This window comes from Phyllobates terribilis, unplaced genomic scaffold, assembly GCF_046119375.1.
Source record: "Phyllobates terribilis strain yellow unplaced genomic scaffold, ASM4611937v1 Scaffold_1__5_contigs__length_1240528914, whole genome shotgun sequence".
Classification (NCBI taxonomy): domain Eukaryota; kingdom Metazoa; phylum Chordata; class Amphibia; order Anura; family Dendrobatidae; genus Phyllobates; species Phyllobates terribilis.
The window spans coordinates 906,349,560-906,374,788 of record NW_027362761.1 but is presented as its reverse complement, the minus strand read 5'-3'; positions in this window follow the sequence as shown (position 1 = coordinate 906,374,788).

The following is a 25,229-nucleotide window of genomic DNA, read 5'->3' as shown; positions in this document are numbered from 1 at the left end:
CCATGAAAATACAGAAAAATCTTTAAATGAGAAGGTGTGTCCAAACTTTTTTTTTTGCCTAAAATAAAAAAGAAATTTGTAATCTTTAGCCCTTTTAGAGATCATTTCATCTTCAGCTTCCTTAATTGTTCACAATAACAATAATTTTGACAAGGGGTGCCCAAACTTTTACATGCCACTGTAAATGATCAGATCATGTGGCTTTGCATGTAACGCTCTTTTTTAGTGTAAAGGTTTACTTTATAATATTTTATATTATTATACCTAATAGTCATACTGCTGTACCTCATCAATGTTAACTCTTTATCAAGATGTATAAAGAATATGCATTCACCATAGATGATTATGTAAACTAAAATATATGTATTTACCTCTTAATACACAAAGCCTTAATACATTGTTATTTTGTAGAACCATAAATATTATAATATATTTTTTGATAAGGACCAAAATTATAAATAATAAATAATTTGTAGAACTTCAGTATGAATTCCCATATTAACTTTTATGTCATATTTCTATAAACTGAACATACGGCTTTGGCAAAAATTAAGAGACCACTGCAAAATTTTCATTTTCTCTGATTTTTCTCTTTATAGGTATATTTTTGAGTAAAATGTACATTGTTGTTTTAGTCTATAAACTACTGACAACATGTCTCCGACATTCAAAGCTAAAAATTTTGTATTTATTTGCAGCAAATGATAAAGCGTCAAAATACTAAAAAAGAAACAGTGCTTTCAGACCTCAAATTACTCATGTTTTAACTCAGGAACAGTTCAGAAATCAATTTAATCACAGCTTTCATGCGTCTTGGCATGCTTTCCACCAGTCTTTCCATGCTTTCCAATAGAAAACTGCTCAGTGGTCTCTTAATTTTTGCCAGAGCTGTATGTGCATCTACCTGTGTAATCATCATAAACAAATAACATGAAATTCCATAAAAAGTACCGTAAATATAATTTGAAAAACTATCCTATAATGTAAGTGTACTTGATAAAGCATTTGATGAACATCTACAGTTAAGATAAAAATGTAGTAGATGATCCAGCTTCGAAAATGATGTTCAATCATTAAAATCCATCTTTATTGGTATGATGAAAACATGATGATAACAGTTCACCAAAGAGAAACCATTGCAAATAGTCTTGGTGTTTACACTTATCCACAGTCAGCTATGTTAAGAACTAATAATTAGCAAATATATAAAGAAATATATTTTGTGCATATTATAGTTTATTTGTCATTCTAATACCTTTACTAAAACCATTGGTAAGTGTATTCTCCTTGTGTGACGAATGACATTCGAACTGACATACCATACACATACAATATCTTCGATATTACATGACATCATAGTATTCCATCTTCATACGTAGCTTCTATTCATTTACAGACCAACCACACATTTCAATGATATTTCTTCCGTACTAAAATGTATACATGAATATACCCCTTAACACAATTATCTTTCCTCATTAATAATGCGCATTATAAAATTATTTCACTTTAATATGAAGTATTTCTTTATGCATTCACAAACTGCAGATCACACAAGACATTTTTCTGTACAGGCAGATACATAAATCACATAAGATGCAGCTTTCACTTAATATTAGCCCAAAAGGTGAATAGTCCCATGCTGCTCCTGTCAATCATTCCATGCTTCTTACATTCATTTACAAATGACCTTTCAAAATGTAAAACACTGAAAACTACAAATATTTGTATCAATAGTATAATTTATCTTATTTCACATAAACCTCAATGTTGCCATGTTAGTCACATATTCTACTAATAAACAACTGTTACGGGTCCGGGTGGTGGAACCTCTGTGCCACGGTGCAAGGAGGGACCCAGAGGGGCGTAACTAAGTATCAACCCGGACCGACCCTGGTCGGACAGCGGCAAACGACACCGTAACCAGGGAGGGACCGAGCAGAGGGACCAGGTGCTACTCTGGGGACGACCTTGTAAGAGAGCAGGTGGCTCCCACAGGTCAGACAGCAGGGACTGACCGGTATAGCGGATGGACACAACAGGTAGGCAGCAGTCTCTCGGTAGCTGATGGGTGGTCACGGTACGTGACGGAATAAGTCTCTTGGCAAGCGGGTAGGTGGTCACGGCAAGTGACAGCGGGAGCCTCCAGGTAGGCTAGCAGGTGGTCACGGCAAGTGACGGCAAGCAGGCTGTAGTCTCTAGACTGACAGGCAGGTGGTCACGGCATGTGACGGCAGAGCCTCCAGGTAGGCTAGCAGGTGGTCACGGCAAGTGACGGCAAGCAGGCTGTAGACTCTAGGCTGACAGGCAGGTGGTCACGGCATGTGACGGCAGAGCCTCCAGGTAGGCTAGCAGGTAAAAGGCGGATAGCAGACGTGCGCTCCCAGGTGAACGGGTTTAGCAGGCACGACAGGTAGCAGGCAGGTAACTGGCAGGTGCTTCCTGGAACGAAGGTGGGCTTGCCCATAGACAGACTGGCGGAAGACCGGAGGCAGACTGTCAGGCAGGAGGGAAGAGAAGCTGGCAGACAGGACTGGTAGTCAGGCTGGCAACGGGACCCGAGGGCTGAAGCAGAGGTAAGTATTCTGTGCAACAACTTTGCTCGGGCACCTCCATTTTGGAGGAGGTGCCTTATATATGGGAAGTCCTCCGGCTATTGGCCGGGGACTGCTTAGGACGACGCGTGCGGTCCCTTTAAGAGAGGGGGAGCGCGCGCCCTAAGCACAGTGCCGGGGAAGGAGCGTGCGCCGGCAGCAGCAGGGAGAGGAGCGCTGGAGGACGCCGCGCCAGGAGCGGGAAGGTGAGAGGGACGGCGTCTCTGCCTAGCAGGGGGCAGAGACGCCGATGCTACAATAACTATAAATTATTAAGTATAACATATTTCAAATCATACAGACATTAAACCTCCCAGTGAAAAAGAGTTCATAAGAGATATAATTTTGTGAAATCTTACTTTGAAATTAAAGTTCTAAGAAGAAACAGAAAAGAATGTTAAATAACACATTTTATATAAGAACAAACACTTAAAAAGAACCTGTCCCCATGAAAATGCCGTCCAATCTTCAGGCATAATGTTACAGAGCAGGGGGAGCGGAGTGGATTAATATATAGCTTTGTGAGAAAAGATTCAGTATAACCTGTTTTAATCATTTATACCTCTGCTCTATCTGGGATTTTTGGTCCAGTGGGTGGTCCTATCAGTGACTGACAGCTGTCTTTATATGCACACTTATACACAGAAAGCTGTCAGACACTGATAAGATCGCCCACTGGACCAAAAATCCCAGAAAGAGCAGAGGTATAAATGATGAAAACTTGTTATACTGAATCTTTTCTCACAAAGCTATATATTAATCCACTCCGCTCCCCCTGCTCTGTAACATGATGCCTACAGATTGGACGGCATTTTCATGGGGACAGGTTCCCTTTAAAATATCTTATATGTTGGCTCTAATTACATTCAATATAGAATTACTTTATTATGTGGACATATGATCTTCTACTAATGAGCTTTACTTTGACACACATTACTATAAATGTATGAGTACAGTTATACAGTATACGTGTACACAATATATACAAATAAATATACATTATATATTTCTCCAGATTTACAATTGCTCACATATTCTGTATATCACCATCATGACTAACTAGTGATATATTATATTAAATTTGGTATACAGAATAACCTATTCCATTATAAGCCCTGATTATTCAGCCAATAAAACAATCCATGCTATAATCATATAATCACATTTTAGCGAATGCCAAAACCATGTCATATTTCTGTGTCTATGGAAATCTTACTCAGTGTACCAATTTCTGAGCTTACATATTCATTTAAGAGTTTAGATAACTGCACATTTTTCAGTTTCATACTTATAGATGTGGGATTATAACTCTCAGAAACCACCAGTCACTGTGTTGTCTATGTCTATGTCATTGAGAGGCATCTGCATTTCTAAAAGAAGGGAGGATGGGGGTTGTGGTCATTTAATGCTTTCTGAGATACAGAACTTTTATATGTCACACATTGAGGAATTTGCATCCTATGGTAAGGCTTATGGAAAACAAAATTTTCTGCAAATTTCATATATTTTTTCAGTAATATACTTAATTCCAGGGAAAAATAACTCTTGCCTTTAATAGGATTTTACCGTGTGAATTTCCAACTTTAGCTCTTTTCCAGTGTTTGTTAAGTACATGATTATTTTCCTGATATTTCTTGCAATATCTAACAACTGTGTTGCCTAAAATAATGACATTTTGTTTAATGCAAGAGCATAGACAGAATCCAAAAATGTTATTTTATTTTTACAAATGTCTAAATTATCAAATGCGATTTGAAATGATCAATGACTGTTTTATATGCTTTCTGAAATGTAGTCATTAATGCAAATATACGTTCATTTTGGACAATTTTTGGAAAACAGTCATTGGCTGTTCAGCAGATCAAGTCTTTAATCTGTCGGTATCACTAACATATGACTCTATCATGAGACATTTTTAACGCTAAGCGTCTGGAAAGGGTTATAGGAAGCAATATTTTAAACACGTAATGGGGTTTTTCCCACAAAGTTAATTTTAAAGTTAATTTTAATCAATACATCTTGGAATAATAGCTTCCACAATTGGATGTGTTTAAAAAAAAATGTTCCTGTGCTGAGATAATCTTATAAATGAGCCCCTGCTGTGTACTGTGTAATGGCCGTGTCTGACCGTGCAGGAACATGTTCTGATTATACCACATCTCCTGGGTGCCCCTGCTGTGTACTGTGTAATGGCTGTGTCTGATCGTGCAGGGACATGGTCTGATCATACCACATCTCCTGGGCAGGGGTGGACGCAAAAGGGTATATAAACATTACATCAGGGGATCACAGCTGATTCTTTTTGTGAGGTAAAACATTTCACTACCTGTTTTTAAAAAAATGTTTTACCTTAAAGAAAAAATTATCTACGATCCCGTGCTGTTAAGGCTCTATACTTTTTTGCTTTCGCCCCTGCCCAGGAGATGTGGTATGATCAGACCATGTCCCTGCACCATCAAAAACAACCATTACATCTCTTATAGCAGGAGCACATTTATAAGATTATCTCAGCACAGGAACATTTTTTTTAAACACATCCAATTGTGGAAATTAATATTATTCCAAGATCTATTGATTAAACTTAACTTTGTTCATGGGAAAACCCCTTTAACCTCTTAACAACATCTGATGTACTAATACGCGTCTGTGCCCTGGGACTTAAGAGCCAGACCCGTATTAGTACGTCATGGCGATCGCGCGCGCACACAGGCTGTGCGGGCGCGATCGCCGCCGGGTGTCAGCTGATTGTCACAGCTGACACCCGATACTATGTGCAGGGAGCGGTCCTGCACCGCTCCCAGCACATTAACCCCCGCAATGCTGCGATCGAAGTCGATCGCAGCATTGCGGGGGCAAGGGGAGGTGATCGCAGATACTCACCTCCTCTTCCGGCTTCCAGCGCTGTCTGCAAAGGCTTCCCGGGTGTTGCCATGATGACCCAATGTCGTCATGACAACATCCGGGTCACCAGACAGCAGAAAGATTGTTTGGACTTGCGCAGTGCATCTCCAAACAATCTTCTCCCTGTCCAGCGCTGACAGCCTGCATGACACAGGGATGGTGCTGCATTCCTGTGGCATGCAGGCGATCAGAGAAAAAAAAATGAAAGTGCCAGAGTGGGACAAAGTAATAAAGTATATAAACTTTCAGAAAGTGAAAAAAAAAATAAAAAAAAATTGCAAAAATATAAAAATAAAAAATAAAAAAAATAATCCACCAAAAATAAAAATATAATGTACCCATCAATAAATATTATTATAAAAAAAAAACAATAAAAGTACACAGATTTGGTATCGCCGCGTCCGGAACAACCTGACCTATAAAACTGTCCCACTAGTTAACCCCTTCAGTGAACACGGTAAAAAAAAGCAAAAAAAAAAAAGCAAAAAACAATGCTTTATCACCATACTGCCAAACAAAAAATGGAATAACACGCGATCAAAAAGACAAATATAAGTAAAAATGGTACCGCTGAAAACGTCATCTCGTTCCGCAAAAAACAAGCCAACATACAGCTCCATCAGCCGAAAAATAAAAAAGTTATAGCTCTCAGAATAAAGCTATGCTAAAAAATATTTTTTTCTATAAAATTGCTTTTATTATGTAAAAGTGCAAAACATAGAAAAACGATATAAATGTGGTACCGCTGTAAACGTACTGACCCGAAGAATAAAGCTACCTTATCAATTTTACCACACGCGGAACAGAATAAAAAAAAACAAAAAAAACAATTCCTGAATTGTTGGTTTTTGTTTATTCTGCCTCCAAAAATCGGAATAGAAAGCGATCAAAAAATGTCACGTGCCTGAAAATGGCACCAATAACAACGTCAACTCATCCCGCAAAAAACGAGCCGTCACATGACTATCTGCCAAAATCTGGAAAAATTATAGCTCTCAAAAATGCGTCTTTTAGTGTGTGACAGCTGTCAGTCATAAAAACCCCATATGATTCTGGTATTGCTGTAATCACACCGACCCGAAGAATAAAGTCGTCTAATCACTTATACCGCACGAGGAACGGCGTCAAAAATAAATTCTTGGGTTAGGATTGGGCTAGGGTTAGGGCTGGGTTTGGGGTTAGGGTTGTGCTAGGATTACGGTTGTGCTAGGATTAGGGTTGTGCTAGGGTTAGGGTTGTGCTAGGGTTAGGGCTGGGGTTGGGGTTAGGGTTGGGGTTAGGGTTGTGATGGGGTTGTGATTTTTTTCAAAAGTAAGAAAAAAAGATGACGATATGGCGACTAGTGTTGAGCGCAAGTGCTCGCTTCTTGAGTTTGCATCGGGTGCTCTGGTATGCATTGAGTATCGTGGGTATTTGAGTGACATGCTCAAGTCTCTGCCCCATATGCTTCACGGCCAAAAAAAACTTTACGGGGATTGCCTGCCATGCACGAGCGATCCCCGCATGTTTTTTTTTGGGTGTCTAATAACCGTGAAACATGCGGAGCAGGGACTTGAGCATGTCACTCGAGCACACGCTGTACATGGTGCATACCTGAGTACCCGATGCAAACTCAAGTAGCGAGCACTTGCACTCAAGACTAATGACAACTTATTCAATATGATGACCTAATGTAAACAAATTCTGTGTCGTACCTCTGGGTTCAAAATGTTCACTATACACCTTAATAAAATCCTTGAGGGGTATAGTTTCCAAAATGGGGTCACTTGTGGAGGAGCTCCACTGTTTAGGCACATCACGTGCTCTCCAAACGCGACATGGTGTCCGCTAACAAATTGAATGGAAAATCGGCTCAAATTGTTAGCAGACGCCATGTTGCGTTTGGAGAGCTGCTGCGTGCCCAAACATTTTGGAAACTAGACCCCCCAAGGAAGGCACCTATCTAGATGCATAGTGAGCACTTGGAACCCCCAGGTGCTTCACAAATTGATTCGCAAAAATGAAAAAGTGAAAAAAAAAACCCTTTTTCATTTTTATGAATCAATTTGTGAAGCACCTGGGGGTTCCAAGTGCTCACTATGCATCTAGATAGGTGCCTTGGGGGGTCTAGTTTCCAAAATGGGGTCACTTGTGGGGGAGCTCCAAAGTTTGGGCACACAGGGACTCTCCAAACGCAACATGGTGTCCGCTAACAATTTGAGCCGATTTTCCATTCAATTTGTTAGCGGATACCATGTTGCATTTGGAGAGTCCCTGTGTGCCCAAACATTGGAGCTCCCCCACAAGTGACCCCATTTTGGAAACTAGACCCCCCAAGGCACCTATCTAGATGCATAGTGAGCACTTGGAACCCCTAGGTGCTTCACAAATTGATTCGTAAAAATGAAAAAGTGTTTTTTTTTTCATTTTTTCATTTTTACGAATCAATTTGTGAAGCACCTAGGGGTTCCAAGTGCTCACTATGCATCTAGATAGGTGCCTTGGGGGGTCTAGTTTCCAAAATGGGGTCACTTGTGGGGGAGCTCCAATGTTTGGGCACACAGGGGCTCTCCAAACGCAACATGGTGTCTGCTAATTATTCAAGCAAATTTTACAATCAAAAAGTCAAATGGCGCTCCTTCCCTTCCGAGCCCTGCTGCGCGCCCAAACAGTGTTTTTTCCAAACATATTGGGTATCTGCGTGCCCAGGGGAAATTGCACAACAAATTTTGGGGTCCATTTTTTCTTGTTACCCCTGTGAAAATAAAAAAAATTGTAACATTTTTGTGAAAAAAGTTAAATGTTCATTTTTTTCTTCCACATTCAAAAAATTCCTGTGAAGCACCTGAAGGGTTAATAAAGTTCTTGAATGTGGTTTTGAGCACATTGAGGGGTGCAGTTTTTAGAATGGTGTCACTTTTGGGTATTTTCTGTCATAAAGACCTCTCAAAGTGACTTCAAATGTGATGTGGTCCCTAAAAAAATGGTTTTGTAAATTTTGTTGGAAAAATTAGAAATCGTTGGTCAACTTTTAACCCTTATAGCTCCCTAACAAAAAAAAATTTTGGTTCCAAAATTGTGCTGATGTAAAGTAGACATGTGGGAAATGTTATTTATTAACTCTTTTGTGTGACATATCTCTCTGATTTAAGGGCATAAAAATTCAAATTTTGAAAATTGCTAAATTTTCTAAATTTTCACCAAATTTCCGTTTTTTTCACAAATAAACGCAAGTGATATCGAAGAAATTTTACCACAATCATGAAGTACAATATGTCACGAAAAAACAGTCTCAGAATCAGGGGGATCCGTTGAAGCGTTCCAGAGTAATTACCTCATAAAGTGACAGTGGTCAGAATTGTAAAAATTGGCCTGGTCATTAACGTGCAAACCACCCTCGGGGCTTAAGGGGTTAATTTGTCTCCTCTTTGGTTAAATAAATGTTATCTACATAAACTCTCATATCTCTAAATTTCTATACACATGGATTTTCTCATCATATGTGGTAATGTCTTCACTTAATCTCTCTAGTTTCTTCTGTATATTTAAATTAATCTGAGCTTCTGTGGTATTTAAACTGCATTTTTTTAAAGACCCTTCTACATAGTGTCCTTCAGCAGAGACTATACAAATGTTTCACATCATACTGTTGGATTTCCACATCAAATGTACACATTTCCTACTTTTTCACATTATTCTGAGTATCTTTAAAGAGTAACCATTAATTTTAATTTTTATTTCATAAAGCAATAGAACTCAAAAAATAAGAAAATAATAACTTTGTAATATATCTTATCAGCACAATCTGCTTCTTTTTCCTCCTGGTCTGATCATTTCATTCTCAAAATTCGCAAATTACAGGTAAAATCTGTATTCCGTGAAAACATAGTGTTACATTACTGAGATAGGAGATGGCAGTTACTACTGATGAGATTATATGTACATAGGAGGGGGGAGGAGCTCTGCCTCTAGCTCCTCTGCTGTCTCCCATCTCAGTAATGTAACATTCTGTCCTCACTGAATACAGATATTACTCAGGAATTGAGAATTTTGGGAATGACTGATCCGACCTGGCAGAGAAAGAAGCAAATGTCTCTGATAAGATATATTACAAAGTTCCTTATTTCCATGTGTCCTATTGATTAATGAAATAAAAATTAAAACAACGGCTATTCTTTAAACATTATCGCTTCTGCACAATTATATATGGATTCTTCTGACACATATTTATGAAACACATCAAACAACTGTAATATATTTTCAGTTTTTTTTCATTACCCCCCAAAAAAATCATTAGTATCTAATTAATTTGGTTTCTCACATTTGGCATACAAATTACATTTCTAGACCTGATTTAGAGCTAGGCAAACACTTGGATGCTAAGCTACTCTTCTTTTTAGCAAAACATTTAATAATTTCCATATTTACAACCTTGGAATATCTCAGCTTGTAGCTTCTTTGTGGCACAGGTCATCAGCACATCTGGCACTTAAATTCCTCTATCAGAAGATCATAGTTTGAACCCCATGATGTTCTAGAAGCCTGAATCTTCTGTTTGGGTCATTACAACTTACCTCCTCTTCAAGCTTCGAGATTAGGTATCACAGGGATTGCCAGATTTTAAATATGCGTTATGTATATATTTCAGATGCCCATTTTTTGGCAATACATCGCCTTATGGTCCAATGCTCTGCAAAAAGAAATAGAAATGAAAATATGGGCAATTTTAATCTGACTTGCTGAACAAACTCATCTATTAAATAAATATGTAAAGAAAATTAATAGCACACTGAAGAAGAAAACTATTTCACCCTTGTGCAAATTAATCACAGTGGCTAATGATGTTTGATAAATGTGGCACATCTTTATACAGTTTATTTTAACCTTAAGCCTTCCTAGGTGGACTAGCCTGGGTTCAGTGGCGTACCGCCAATGGCGGAAGACCACGCGACTGCTATGGGGCCCGTGAGCCGGGGGGGCCCCATAGCAGTCCAGGGGTGGACATACCGCTGCTAGTGCAGAGGCATCGGGTCCCCACCATGCAGCTGCACCAAGGGGCCTGCAAGGTGCAGCTGCTCCCTGCATGCGGTGGTCAGGGAGCGATCCCTGCAGCTCCGCTGCTGTCAGGAGGAGAATAGCAGCGGAGCTGGAGGGTTCGTCCTCTGCTTCCTCCCAGACCCAGTCGCGCGCAGCTTGATGACGTCATCATGCAGTGCGCGCCTGGGTCAAGAAGAAAGCTGCCGGCAACCAGGAGGATGCTGCTGCAGGGGAGCGAGCTGAGGTAAGTTGTTTTTTTTTTAACTGAAATGCTGGGGAGGGGAGGTGGGGGGAGAGCAATGGTGGGATGGTGGGGCTGGGGAGAGGAATAATGGGTCTGGGAAGAGCAATAATGGGGCTGATGGGACTGGGGAGATCAATGATGGGGCTGGGGAGAGAAATATTGGGGCTGGGGAGAGGGCTGATGGGGCTGGGGAGAAGAATAATGGGGTTGATGGGTCTGGGGAGAGCAATAATGGGGCTGATGGGTCTGGGGAGAGGAATAATGGGGTTGATGGGGCTGGGGAGAGCAATGATGGGGCTGGGGAGAGGAATGATGGGGCGTGGGGGGATAGGAATAATGGGACTAATGGGGCTGGGAAGAGCAATAATGGGGCTGGGGAGAGGAATGATGGGACTGGGGAGAGGAATAATGGGGTTGATGGGGCTAGGGAGAGGAATAATGGGATGGTGGGGCTAGGGAGAGCAATGATGGGGCTGGGGAGAGGAATGATGGGGCTGGGGAGAGCAATGATGGGGATGGTGGGGCTGGGGAGAGCAATGATGGGATGGTGGGGCTGGTTTGAGTAATAATCGGGCTGATGGGGCTGGGGAGAGGAATAATGGAGTTGATGGGGCTGGGGAGAGGAATGATGGGATGATGGGGCTGGGGAGAGGAATGATGGGGCTGGGAAGAGCAATAATGTGGCTGATGGGGCTGGGGAGAGCAATGATGGGGATGGTGGGGAAGGGGAGAGCAATGACGTGTTGCTGGGAGAGAGCAATGATGGAGGTGCTGAGAGGAAATGATGGGGGTGCTGGGAGAGCGCAATGATGGGGGTGCTGGGAGAGAGCAATGATGGGAGTGCTGGGAGAAGCAATGATGGAGGTGCTGGGAAAGAGCAATGATGGGGGGCTGGCAGAGAGCAATGATGGAGGTGCTGGGACAGAGCAATGATGGGGGTGCTGGGACAGAGCAAAGATGGGGGCTGGGAGAGAGCAATGATGGGGGTGGTGGGACAGAGCAATGATGCGGGTGCTGAGAGAGAGCAATGATGGGGATGCTGGGAGAGAGCAATGATGGGGGTGCTGGGAGAGAGCAATGATGGGGGTGCTGGGAGAGAGCAATGATGGGGGTGTTGGGACAGAGCAATGACGGGGGTGCTGGGAGAGAGTAATGATGGGGGTGCTGAGAGAGAGCAATGATGGAGGTGGTGGGAGAGAGCAGTGACGGGGGTGCTGGGAGAGAGCAATGACGGGGGTGCTGGGAGAGAGCAATTATGGGGGTTTCACTTTGCTTGTACTGTGAAGCCTTGTATGTTTTCCGTGTGCACATAGCCTTACAATTAATTGGGGAGAGTCACAGAGACTGAATAATTTATATTATTGGCTGGTGCAGATTATAGTGCTGCTTATCACTTTATATTTTGATTACTAAGTGGCTAATAGTATATTAATGGGGGGGGTTACATATCTGTATTCGAGGACGCAGAGAGGGGGAGACACATGTATGCATACAATATGTGACCTTGTTATTTTCTAGGCTGGAGATCATCGTGACAAGACGAGTCGTGGCTGGGAGATGTCAACATGAAGGTCTGACCAGATGGAGAAGAAGCAGCAGAAACCGGCTCTGATCAGATGAGACGTCAGCGGTAAGTGCCTGGATGTAAATATTATTCTATATCTGCACTGTGTGACTTGAAGTGATAATGTTATCTGTAAAATCCCTTAGGCCACATTCTCACATTTGTGTGAAATGTCCGTGTGCTGCCAGATCTTTTTATCGGATGGTCCACGGACTCGTACAGTTTTATAGATCCATTCACACATCCATGAAAATCACGGATCTGAGAATGAGATCTAAGAGGGTCAGAGAATATCCTGTTCTGATCCCATTTTGAGGATTAGAATAGGACATGCTCAATGCGTCAGTAAAACAGGGCAGCACACCGACATTGCACACAGATGCAGGAATGTAGCCTTATTATGTATAGCACAGTCCCTTAGTATATAGTGTACTCACTTATTATGTATAGTGCCATCCTTAGTTATATAGTTTCCTCTTTTATTATGTATAACACCCTCCCTTATTATGTGTTTGGGGGGCCCTTTTATTGGCATCACACTTTATGGGGCAATGAAAGAGAGATCTAGGACGTCAGCAGGAGGAAAATTACTATGTAAAGGATGGAAAGTTGTGAGATCTGATCTTTGGTGACCCCGACAATTATTTAAATTTTTTTTTTGGGGGGGCCCAATTAGAGCTTCTGCTATGGGGCCCCATGATTCCTATGTACACCCCTGCCTGGGTTGACACTGTGCTGTGCCTGAACTGTGGGTCTGAATCCCTAAAACATGGCATATTCCTTATCATAAAGCAATCAGGGTTCCAATGGATATTTGTGCTGCTTTGTGGTGGTGTGAGCCTTTTTAGAAAAGTCCAAAATGTATGCTTTTGTTCCCCATATTGAATGTATGCATGTTTGATCTCTTCTGCATTCATTGGGACTGCTGGAAGTAGCTGTGCTTTGTACTCAGCTTTCTCTAGTTGCCCCATAGACAATGAATGAAGAGGAGGTCAAGTATGTACATTTACATTCATTCAGTTTTATTACATGGGAGGAATGTCTGCTTCTTACACATTCCTCACATGTAATAAAGCTGCCAAACAGTTGAAAATCATGCACACGGGAGGGATTCAAGCATATCACCGAGCAGCTGTAAATACTCGGAGCTCGGCCCGAGCATACTCGGACAGAACTTACTCGCTCAACACTAGAAATTACACCCCTCTGGGAATTTATCTACAAGTGTAGTGACAATTTTGAATCCATGGGTGTTTTTCAGGAACAAGCAGCAATGGATGCTGCTGAATGAAAATTGCAAATCTACCATTGTAGTGCCCAGTACATTATAGTGCCCAATTTGTGCTTCTAGAGACACGCAGCCCATAAATTAAGCAGGCTTTCATTGCTACAAAAATGCCAAACATTTGGATGCTAAATGTGGCTTGGGCACACTGTGGGGCATTTGGATTTAGGAGCACAGATTTTGCTGGATTTATTTTCGGGGAGAGGAAAGAGCCATGGTGTTTTTCCAGAGCCTTTGTGCTACCAGTAAAATAGAAGCCCCCTATATTTCAGTTAGCAGATGACGGACCTGAGTGGAAACTTGTTTTTTGTGAGTTGAGTTGAAGCTTTTATTGATATCATTTTTGGGTACAGAACATTTTGGATCAGTTCACATTTATCTGTGCTTTAAACTGAGCACTTAAATCAGGGTTTTTTATTTTTTCACTGACGCAGCTGTTTGGCAGCTTATTTTTTGCGGGGACAAAACAGCATTTTCAGGGATATTATTTTTATTCACATATTCTTTCTTCTCCACCCAATGGTATAAAATTCTGTGATGCACACTTGGTGTCAACATGCTCACTGTACCCCTTGTTGAAATCACTGAAGGGTGTAGTTTTTAAAGTAGGGGTCACTTCTATTTTTTTTGGGGGTTATGGCACCTCATGGACTCTGCCAATGTGACATGACACCCTCAAACCATTCCTGCAAAATCTGCACTCCAACATGGCGCTTCTTACCTTCTGAGCTTTGCACTGTGCCTCAAAAGTAGTTTTGACCACATATGTGGTATTGGCATACTCGGGAAAAGTTGCTTATCAAATTGTACCATTCATTTTCTCCTATTATCCAGTTTGAAAATTAAAAACTTGGGGCCAAAACAACATTTTAGTGGTAAAAATTTAAATTTTTCACTTACTCGGCCCAATGTTAAACAATTTTGTGAATCGCCTAAAGGCTAGAAATGTTCACTACACCCCTTGATGAATTCTTAGAGAGGTGTAGTCTCCAAAATTTGGTCACTTGTACGGGTTTCTGCTGGTTTGGCATGTCAGGGGCTGTTAGAAACTAAACTGAGTTGGAGTAGTGGTATTGCAACCACTAGAGGCAGCACCAGCAGGTAGCGTAGTCAGGAAAAGCCAGAAGTCGGTAAACAGGAACAGCAGTATAGTCTTGAAGGATTTAGCAGGTTGTGTATCAGGAAAAGCAAGAAGTGGGTACACAGGAACAGCAGTATAATCTTGTATGAGGCAGCAGGTGAAGGGAGAGCTTGACTAAAGGCTGGGAGCTCAATAATCTCACGAGGAAAGAGGTGCCGGCCAGGTTTATATAGGGTGTTCAATCAGAAAATCACAGGATGAAGACAATCAGGAACAACACAAAGTGGAGCCACTCAGGAACAACCAGGTAATAGAATCTGGGTTAATCAGGAACTGTCAAGCCAGCTGAATAGCTCAGAGGAAAAAGCTGCCGCCTGGTGCACAAGAACTGCGGGGTTCGACTGCTGACAGGGGCTCTTCAGATGTGTCATGGCGTCCACAATATATTCCAGCCCAAATGGCACTCTAAAATTCAAATATTGCTCCTTTTCTTCCAAACCTTTCCGTGTGCCCATACAGTAGTTTTACCCCACATATGAGGTATTGGTGTACTCAGGAGAAATTGCACAATAAATAGTACAGTCCATTTTCTCCTGTTACCCTTTCAAAAAGAAAAAAATTAGGGCTAAAGGAACACTTTGTGGGAAAAATGTATTTTTTCATTTTTATGGCTCAATGTTATATAAGTTTGTGAAGCACCTGTGGATTCAAGGTGCTCACTACACCTGTAGATAAGTTCTTTCAGGGGTGTAGTTTTTAAAATGGGGTCACTTGTTGTGGGTTTATATTGTTAGGCATATCAGGGGCTTTGAAAATGCATCATGGTGTCCTCTACCTATTCCAGCCAATGTTGCACTCCAAAAGTCGAATAGTGCTCCTTCCCTTCTGAGCGTTGCCAGCGCCCAAACAGTAGTCTTCCACCACATACTGGGTATCGGTGTACTCAGGAGAAATTGCACAACAAATTGTATGGTCCATTTTATCCTGTTATTCTCGTGAAAATGCACAATTTAGGGTTAAAACAATATTTTTGTGGTAAAAATAAAAATTTTATTTTTTTCTTTCCATATTGATTTAATTACTGTGAAGCACATGTAGGGTTAATAAACTTTTTGAATATGGTTTTGAGCACTTTGTGGAGTGCAGTTTTTAAAATGGTGTTACTTTTGGATATTTTCTGTCATATAGGCCCTTCAAAGTCACTTCAAATGTGTTCAGTCCCTAAAAAAATTGGTTAGGAAATTTTGTTGGAAAAATGAAAAAATGCTGATAAACTTTTACCATTTTAACTTCCTAACAAAAACAGGTATTTAAAAAATGATGTAAAGTACACATGTGGTAAATAGTGATGAGCGAACGTGCTCGCCACTGCTAGGTACTCGCCTGAGCATCATGGTGCTTGACAAGCTAGGCGCTCGGAGAGTATTTCCGGGTTGCTCGGGCGGGAACTCGGTTCCCCGCCCTGCATGTTTGGCGCTCTTTAGAGAGCCAATGAACATGGAGGGATTGATTGTCACGCACTCTAATACCGCAGCCATGTTGGTTGTGGGCATTACAGTGATTTGCTGGCCGCACAGCATCAGCAGGTTCATATAATATAATTTTTTTTTTATCTTAATCCTGATTATTTGCTTAAAAAGCAATCCAGAGTACACATTTTTTCTGCTCCATTTGGTTGTTAGCACTGCAGAATACAGCCAGATCTTTTCCGTATTACAGTGGTAAAAATCCAGAAATTTCAACTGAACGTGGTAAATATAGGTTTACATTTTAATTTTTTTACAGTGTGTCGGTCAAGCTATTCAGACTAAGTCTCTGAGAAGAATAGCATTACTAAACTACAGGCCTGCTACTTAAAACCGTGGTTCTCTGCCAGACGTACAGTACAGACCAAAAGTTTGGACACACCTTCTCATTTAAAGATTTTTCTGTTTTTTCATGACTATGAAAATTGTACATTCACACTGAAGGCATCAAAACTATGAATTAATACATGTGGAATTATATACTTAACAAAAAAGTGTGAAATAACTGAACATATGTCTTATATTCTAGGTTCTTCAAAGTAGCCACCTTTTGCTTTGATGACTGCTTTGCACACTCTTGGCATTCTCTTGATAAGCTTCAAGTGGTAGTCACCGGAAATGGTCTTCCAACAATCTTGAAGGAGTTCCAGAGATGCTTAGCACTTGTTGGTCCTTTTGCCTTCACTCTGCGGTCCAGCTCACCCCAAACCATCTCAATTGGGTCAGGGCTGGTGACTGTGGAGGCCAGGCCATCTGGCGTAGCACCCCATCACTCTCCCTCTTGGTCAAATAGCCCTTACACAGCCTGGAGGTGTGTTTGGGGTCATTGTCCTGTTGAAAAATAAATGATGGTCCAACTAAACACAAACCGGATGGAATAGCATGCCGCTGCAAGATGTTGTGGTAGCCATGCTGGTTCAGTATGCCTTCAATTTTGAATAAATTGCCAACAGTGTCACCAGCAAAGCACCCTCACACCATCACACCTCCTCCTCCATGCTTCACGGTGGGAACCAGGCATGTAGACTCCATCCGTTCACCTTTTCTGCGTCGCACAAAGACACGGTGGTTGGAACCAAAGATCTCAAATTTGGACTCATCAGACCAAAGCACAGATTTCCACAGGTCTAATGTCCATTCCTTGTGTTCTTTAGCCCAAACAAGTCTCTTCTGCTTGTTGCCTGTCCTTACCAGTGATTTCCTAGCAGCTATTTTACCATGAAGGCCTGCTGCACAAAGTCTTCTGTTAACAGTTGTTGAAGAGATGTGTCTGCTGCTAGAACTCTGTGTGGCATTGACCTGGTCTCTAATCTGAGCTGCTGTTAACCTGCGATTTCTGAGGCTGGTGACTTGGATAAACTTATCCTCAGAAGCAGAGGTGATTCTTGGTCTTCCTTTCCTGGGGCGGTCCTCATGTGAGCCAGTTTCTTTGTAGCGCTTGATGGTTTTTGCAACTGCACTTGGGGACACTTTCAAAGTTTTCCCAATTTTTCGCACTGACTGACCTTCATTTCTTAAAGTAATGATGGCCACTCGTTTTTCTTTACTTAGCTGCTTTTTTCTTGCCATAATACAAATTCTAACAGTCTATTCAGTAGGACTATCAGCTGTGTATCCACCTGACTTCTGCACAACACAACTGATGGTCCCAACCCCATTTATAAGGCAAGAAATCCCACTTATTAAACCTGACAGGGCACAACCGTGAAGTGAAAACCATTTCCGGTGACTACCTCTTGAAGCTCATCAAGAGAATGCCAAGAGTGTGCACAGCAGTCATCAAAGCAAAAGGTGGCTACTTTGAAGAACCTAGAATATAAGACATATTTTCAGTTGTTTCACACTTTTTTGTTAAGTATATAATTCCACATGTGTTAATTCATAGTTTTGATGCCTTCAGTGTGAATGTACAATTTTCATAGTCATGAAAATACTGAAAAATCTTTAAATGAGAAGGTGTGTCCAAACTTTTGGTCTGTACTGTATCTCAACTAAAACTGTGTTCCAAAATCAGCCATTTCTGCCTTCCATTTCGTTGCAGTGTGTCGGTCAAGTTATTCACACTAGTTCTCTGTGAAGAATAGTATTAGTAAATTACAGGCCTGCTATTTAAAACCGTGGTTCTTTGTCAAACGTATCACATATAACTGTGTTCCAAAATCAGCCATTTCTAGTAAACGTGAAAAATATTGTCCTCCATTTAAAATGGGTAAGGGGAAGTGGACATGATGGTGCATGCAGAGGTCGAGGCCTTTGGCAAGCTGAAATTGTGCCTCAACAAACACCCACATCTTGTCGACTGACCTTCCTGTCCCAATTGCTAGGGGACAGCAGCACACCACTATTGAACCCAGAGCAATGTCAAAAGGTTGTTGGTTGGATAGCAGATAATACTTGAAGTTACTTTGCCACCACCACTACCACCCTGTCTTCCACACGGTCAAGTCTCAGTAGCCTTGAGTCTGGACTGCATATTCCTCACCCTGATCCTCCTTCCTCCTTCCATGTCGAGTGACTGGAGACAACTGATCCCACACTTGGACACTCCGAAGAGCTGTTCACTTTTCCATTTATAGATTCGGGCCTCTCGCCCGGTCCACTTGAAGAGGGGCAAGACGAAATCGCATGTAGCAATGCCAAAATATTTGAGCAGGCATGGTCACACGAAGGCGACGGTGGGAAACTGTCACAAGAGGTGGATGATGATGAAACACAATTGCCAGAAGTGGAAGATGAGGTGATGGACAATGAAGTCACTGACCCAACCTGGCAAGGTGACATGCAGAGCGAGGACAGCAGCACGCAGGAGGAGGGAGGCGTAGCACCACAACAGGCAAGAACAAGAAGAATGGTGGCCGCAGACAGAAGGTGGGCAACTGTTCCCCGTAACATCAACATGACGGAAGTTGCCAGTACAACTGCTAGGTCTTCCTGAGTCTGGTTATTTTTTAAAGGCTCTGCCGATAAGCCAAGAAAGGCCATTTGCACCACCTGCCAGGCCAGCATCAGCAGAGGTGGGCAAAACTAGCAGGCTGACGACCATCAGCATGATCAGGCACATGGCAGCAAAGCACCCGACCAAGTCTCAGTAGCCGTGAGTCTGGACCGCATATTCCTCATCATTCCTCCTTCCTCCCACCATGCCGAGTGCCTGGAGACTACTGATCCCACACTTGGACACTCAGAAGAGATGTTCACTTTTCCATTTGTGGATTCGGGCCTCTCGCCCGGCCAGCTTCAAGCAAGTCAAGAGGAGAACGCGTGTAGTGATGCCCAAATATTGGAGCATTCACGGTCACACGAAGGCAATGGTGGCAAAATGAAATTACTGTCGCAAGAGGTGGATGATGATGATGATGAGACACAATTGCCAGAAAGTCAGTAGGAGGACCATGGAGTGGAAGTGGAAGACGATGTGGTGGATGATATAGTAACTGACCCAACCTGGAAGGGGGACTTGCAGAGCGAGGACAGCAGCACACAGGGGGAGGGAGGCATAGCACCACAACAGGCAGGAAGAAGCAGTGTGGTGGCCGCAGAGACAAGGTGGGAAAGCGCTCCTCGTAACACCAGCATGACGGAAGTTGCCAGTACAACTGTTAGGTCTTCCCGAGTCTGGTTGTTTTTTAAAGACTCGCAGATAACCCCAAAAAGGCCATTTGCACCACCTGCCAGGCCATCATCAGCAGTGCTAGCAAAACTAGCAGCCTGAGCACCACCAGCATGATTAGGCACATTGCAGCAAAGCACCCTACTAAATGGGCCAAACCCCAGGGTCCAGAAACAGTATCTGCAGGGGACACCACTGCTTCTTCCACTGTTGTGCATGCATGCCAATCCCCTGTCCATGGCGCATGTGAAGATGCCTCCCGCCCTGCACGTGTCGTTGCACACTCTCAACTAGCACCATCAGCAAGCCCGTCCACGGCCTCGTCCCAGTGCAGCGTTCAGCTGTCCCTACCACAATCCTTGGAACGCAAGCGCAAATATGCAGCCAACGCCCCACAGGCCACACTACTAAATTCACACATTTCGTGGACTGCTTGCGTTCGAAATGTTGCCTTTAAGGCTCGTGGAGACGGAAGCTTTCCGCAACCTGATGGCGGCAGCTGTCCCTAAGTACTCGGTTCTCAGCTGCCACTATTTCTCCCAGTGTGCCGTCCCTGCATTATATGAGCTCATGTCCTACAACATTAGCTGTGCCCTCAACAACGCAGTTACTGGGAAAGTCCACCTAACCATGGACACGTGGACAAGTGGTTGTGGGCAGGGATGGTACATCTGTTATGAACTGCTACAAACACTAAGGAAAGATAGGAAAACTGTCCCTACAATAGGACTAAGCTGATTCCCTACGATGCAGCGGGGGACCTGTTCCTTGTGAACAGACCCGCCTAAGTCCTTGGCTAGCTTGAACGCAGACCTATAGATATAAGGGAGGGTTCCCTACAAGAACTAAGGACTGGGATATAGTTGGACACCTCCTAGCAGAAATTGTAGCAGAGCAAAGACAAACAAACAAACAGAAGTACTAGTGGTCAAAAGACCAAGCAAACTACAGAGTAAGGTACAAGACACCTGGCTAGCTAAAGAGTAAATGTAACACTGAAGTCCAGCAAGGCCAGGAGGGCGGAGCTGGATTAAATAGGCAAAAAGTCATGTGACCAGCAAAATAGAAAAAACTAACAGGAGGGTTCTAACAGTACCCCCTCTTCTATGAGGATCCTCCGGATCCTCCAGGCCCAGGTCTATCAGGAAACCTCCTGTGAAACTCTCCGACATGTCTAGGAGCAGAGACATCATCCGCCCTTACCCAGGAGTTATCCTCGGGACCGAAACCTTTCCAAGCGACGAGATACTGCAATCTCCCTCTAAGCCATCTAGAATTAAGAATGCGAGAAATTTCATATTCACCGTCTTCCTCCACCGGAGGAACAGAGACAGTGGCGTCCCTATCAGAAACATCAGCTTTTTTCAATAAGGAAACATGAAACACCGGATTAATCTTCCAGGAGGTAGGAACCTCCAACCTAACAGCAGATTGGTTAACTACCTGAAGCACCTTAAACGGACCCACAAACTTTGGGCCCAATTTCTTAGAAGGAATCCTCAACCGCAGATTCCTAGAGGACAACCAAACCATGTCACCAACAGTAAACAAAACCTCTTGACGTTTCCTGTCAAAGTACCTCTTGGATTTTTTGTTAGCCTCTTGAAGGTTACGATGTACATCAGTCCAAACTCTCTCCAAATCACCGGAAAAATTCTCCTCCTCCGGCACAGCCGATACCAATTTGGAGAATGACCCAAACGACGGATGTCTCCCAGTACAACAAAAAAAAGGAGAACACCCAGCAGAAGAGGATGTATGGTTGTTAAGAGCAAATTCAGCCAGTGGCAGAAACTCAGACCACCCCTCTTGATTGTCAGCCACAAAACAAAGCAAAAACTGTTCAACATCCTGGTTCTTTCTTTCTGTCTGTCCATTAGACTCAGAATGATAACCAGATGAAAATGACAAATGGACTCCCAACCTGTCACAAAAGGCACGCCAAAAGCGAGGCACGAACTGAGGTCCCCTATCGGAAACAATGTCGGTAGGAACACCATGGAGCCTGACAATTTCTTTAACAAAAGCCTTAGCGAGTGTCTTGGCGCAGGGCAGTTTGATGAAGGGAACCAAGTGACACATCTTGCTAAAACGGTCCACGACCACCCAGATAACAGTGAAACCCTCAGAGGCAGGAAGGTCATTAATAAAATCCATAGCAAGATGCGTCCAAGGAGCACTAGGAACCTCCAGAGGGCAAAGCAACCCCACAGCAGGAGCATGTGAAGACTTAGATCTAGCACACACAGTACATTGACGCACCCACTTAATGACTTCCTTCTGCCACCTAGGCCACCAAAAACTGCGACCTACAAGTCTCTTAGTCTCCGAAATTCCTGGATGACCTGCCAACCGAGACTCATGACACTCCCCAAACAAATCTCTCCTAAAGTTCCTAGGCACAAACAACCTCCCATGGGGAGTGTTAGATGGGGCATCCTCCTGGGCTTTCAGAATCCCATCTTCCAAAATGGAGTCCAATGCTGCTATCACAACACCTTCCGGTAAAATGCTCTCCTCCTCCTCGGTACCAACCATGGGAGAAAAGCTGCGAGATAAAGCATCAGCTTTTACATTCTTGGTACCCGGAATGTAAGTAACAGAAAAATTAAACTGCGAAAAAAAAGTGCCCACCTAGCTTGATGGGCATTCAAGCTCTTGGCAGCATCAAGATAGATCAGATTCTTATGATCAGTAAAAACCTGAATGGGAAATTTAGCACCTTCCAAGAGATGACGCCAATGTTCAAATGCGAGTTTAATCGCCAGCAATTCCCGATTACCGACATCGTAATTAAGTTCGGTCTCAGAAAATTTTTTTGAAAAAAAAAGCACAGGGATGTACTCCATCCTTGTTTTCCTGAGACAAAACAGCACCGACCCCAACCGAAGAAGCATCAACCTCAACCAAAAAAGGCTTGGTCTCATCAGGCTGCATAAGGATGGGGGCCGAACTGAACCTCTCCTTGAGATACACAAAAGCTTCAATGGCCTCAGTAGTCCACTGGACCATATTCGCACCTTTCCTGGTGAGATCGGTCAGCGGCTTAACAATTATAGAAAAATTCTTAATGAATTTTCTGTAATAATTGGCGAAACCCAAAAATCTCTGTATTGGTTTCAAACCAATAGGCCTAGGCCATTCCTGAACCGCCTGAACCTTCACCGGGTCCATCTCAAAGCCCTCACTGAAGATAATGTAGCCCAAAAAACTAATTCTCTGCACAGCGAACTCACATTTCTCCAGCTTAGCAAAAAGTGAATTGTCGCTTAACAACTGCAATACCTCACGTACGCTCTGCCAATGAGACTCCAGATCCGGCGCAAAAATCAAAATGTCATCCAAATACACCACCACATTCTTACCGATCAACGGTCTTAGGATGTCATTAATAAGGTTCTGAAAAAACTCTGGTGCGTTGGTAAGACCAAAGGGCATAATCAGATTCTCAAAATGACCCACTGGAGTGTTAAAAGCAGTTTTCCACTCATCACCTTCCTTCATACGTAACAAATTGTATGCCCCCCGGAGATTATTCTTAGAGAACCACTTGGCCCCCACTAACTGGTTGAACAAGTCAGGAATTAATGGCAGTGGGTAGGAATTGCGTACTGTAATTTTATTAATTTCGCGAAAGTCCAGACATAGACGTAAACCGCCGTCCTTTTTTTTTACAAAAAAGAATCCAACAACCACAGGTGACTTAGAAGGTCTAATGTGACCGGCGGCCAAGCTTGTCTGTATGTATTCCTCCAAGGCCTTTCTCTCAGGGATAGTAAGATTAAATAAGCGACTCATGGGAAGAGTTGCTCCAGGGACAAACTCAATAGTACAATCATAGTCCCTATGAGGAGGCAAAACTTGCGACTCCTCCTCAGAAAAAACCTTCCAAAAATCCTGAATAGGTACAGGTAATTCCCCTCTTTCCACAGCAGCAATGCGACCGTTGCAACATCTATCATAACACTTAGGACTCCAAGACTTAATTTCATTGGTAGACCAGTCCAGTACAGGATTGTGCAATTTTAACCAAGGTAACCCCAAAACCACTGGAGCAGGCAAATTATTTAATACCGCCAAATCCAAATTCTCTTGGTGGATACCATTAATGGTGAGGGGAAATTCCAAAACCTTGTGAGTAATACCTTTCAAGGGAGAGCCATCAACAGCAACCACAGAAATAGGAGAAGACAAAAGTTTGGATTCTTATTTAGATTTTTCCAAAAACCCCTCATCAATCACATTGAGTGTAGAACCACAATCCACAAATACCCGAAATTCAATCAACTCCTCCTGGAATGAGGTGCTTCCAGAAAGAAATACTCCTTTTGAGTTTAAACAAGCTATGCGGGCGTAACTGACCTCTTTTTTTTTTTTTGTTCAAACGAAGCACACAGTTTTTAATAAAGTGGTCAGATTTACCGCAATAAAAACACAATCCTTTAGCAAACCTGCGGTCTTTTTCCTGAGAGTGAGGTGACATCGCCCCAATCTCCATCGGTTCTCCACCCTCCGAACAGACCCTCTGAAAACTAGGAGCTGCCATAGCAGTAGATTTCTCTTCATTACTCCTAGCACGCAGTCTCCTGTCCACACGTATGGCTAATTGCATTGCCTCCTGCAAAGTTCCAGGTTTTGGGAAGACAATCAGCAGATCCTTAACCCTTTCACCTAGACCATCAAGAAACAAACATTTTAATGCTGAGTCATTCCATTGCACTTCAGCCGACCATCTTCTGAAGTACAGTACAGACCAAAAGTTTGGATACACCTTCTCTTTTAAAGATTTTTCTTTATTTTCATGACTTTGAAAATTGTACATTCACACTGAAGGCATCAAAACTATGAATTAACACATGTGGAATTATATACTTAACAAAAAAGTGTGAAACAACTGAAAATATGTCTTATATTCTAGGTTGTTCAAAGTAGCCACCTTTTGCTTTGATGACTGCTTTGCACACTCTTGGCATTCTCTTGATGAAAGATAGGAAAACTGTCCCTACAATAGGACTAAGCTGATTCCCTACGATGCAGCGGGGACCTGTTCCTTGTGAACAGACCCTCCTAAGTCCTCGGCTAGTCTGAAGGCAGAACTATAGATATAAGGGAGGGGTCCCTACAAGAACTAAGGACTGGGATATAGTTGGACACCTCCTAGCAGAAATTGTAGCAGAGCAAAGACAAACAAACAAACAAACAGAAGTACTAGTGGTCAAAAGACCAAGCAAACTACAGAGTAAGGTACAAGACACCTGGCTAGCTAAAGAGTAAATGTAACACTGAAGTCCAGCAAGGCCAGGAGGGCGGAGCTGGATTAAATAGGCAAAAAGTCATGTGACCAGCAAAATAGAAAAAACTAACAGGAGGGTTCTAACAACATCTTGCTGACGGCACACTGGGTTAAT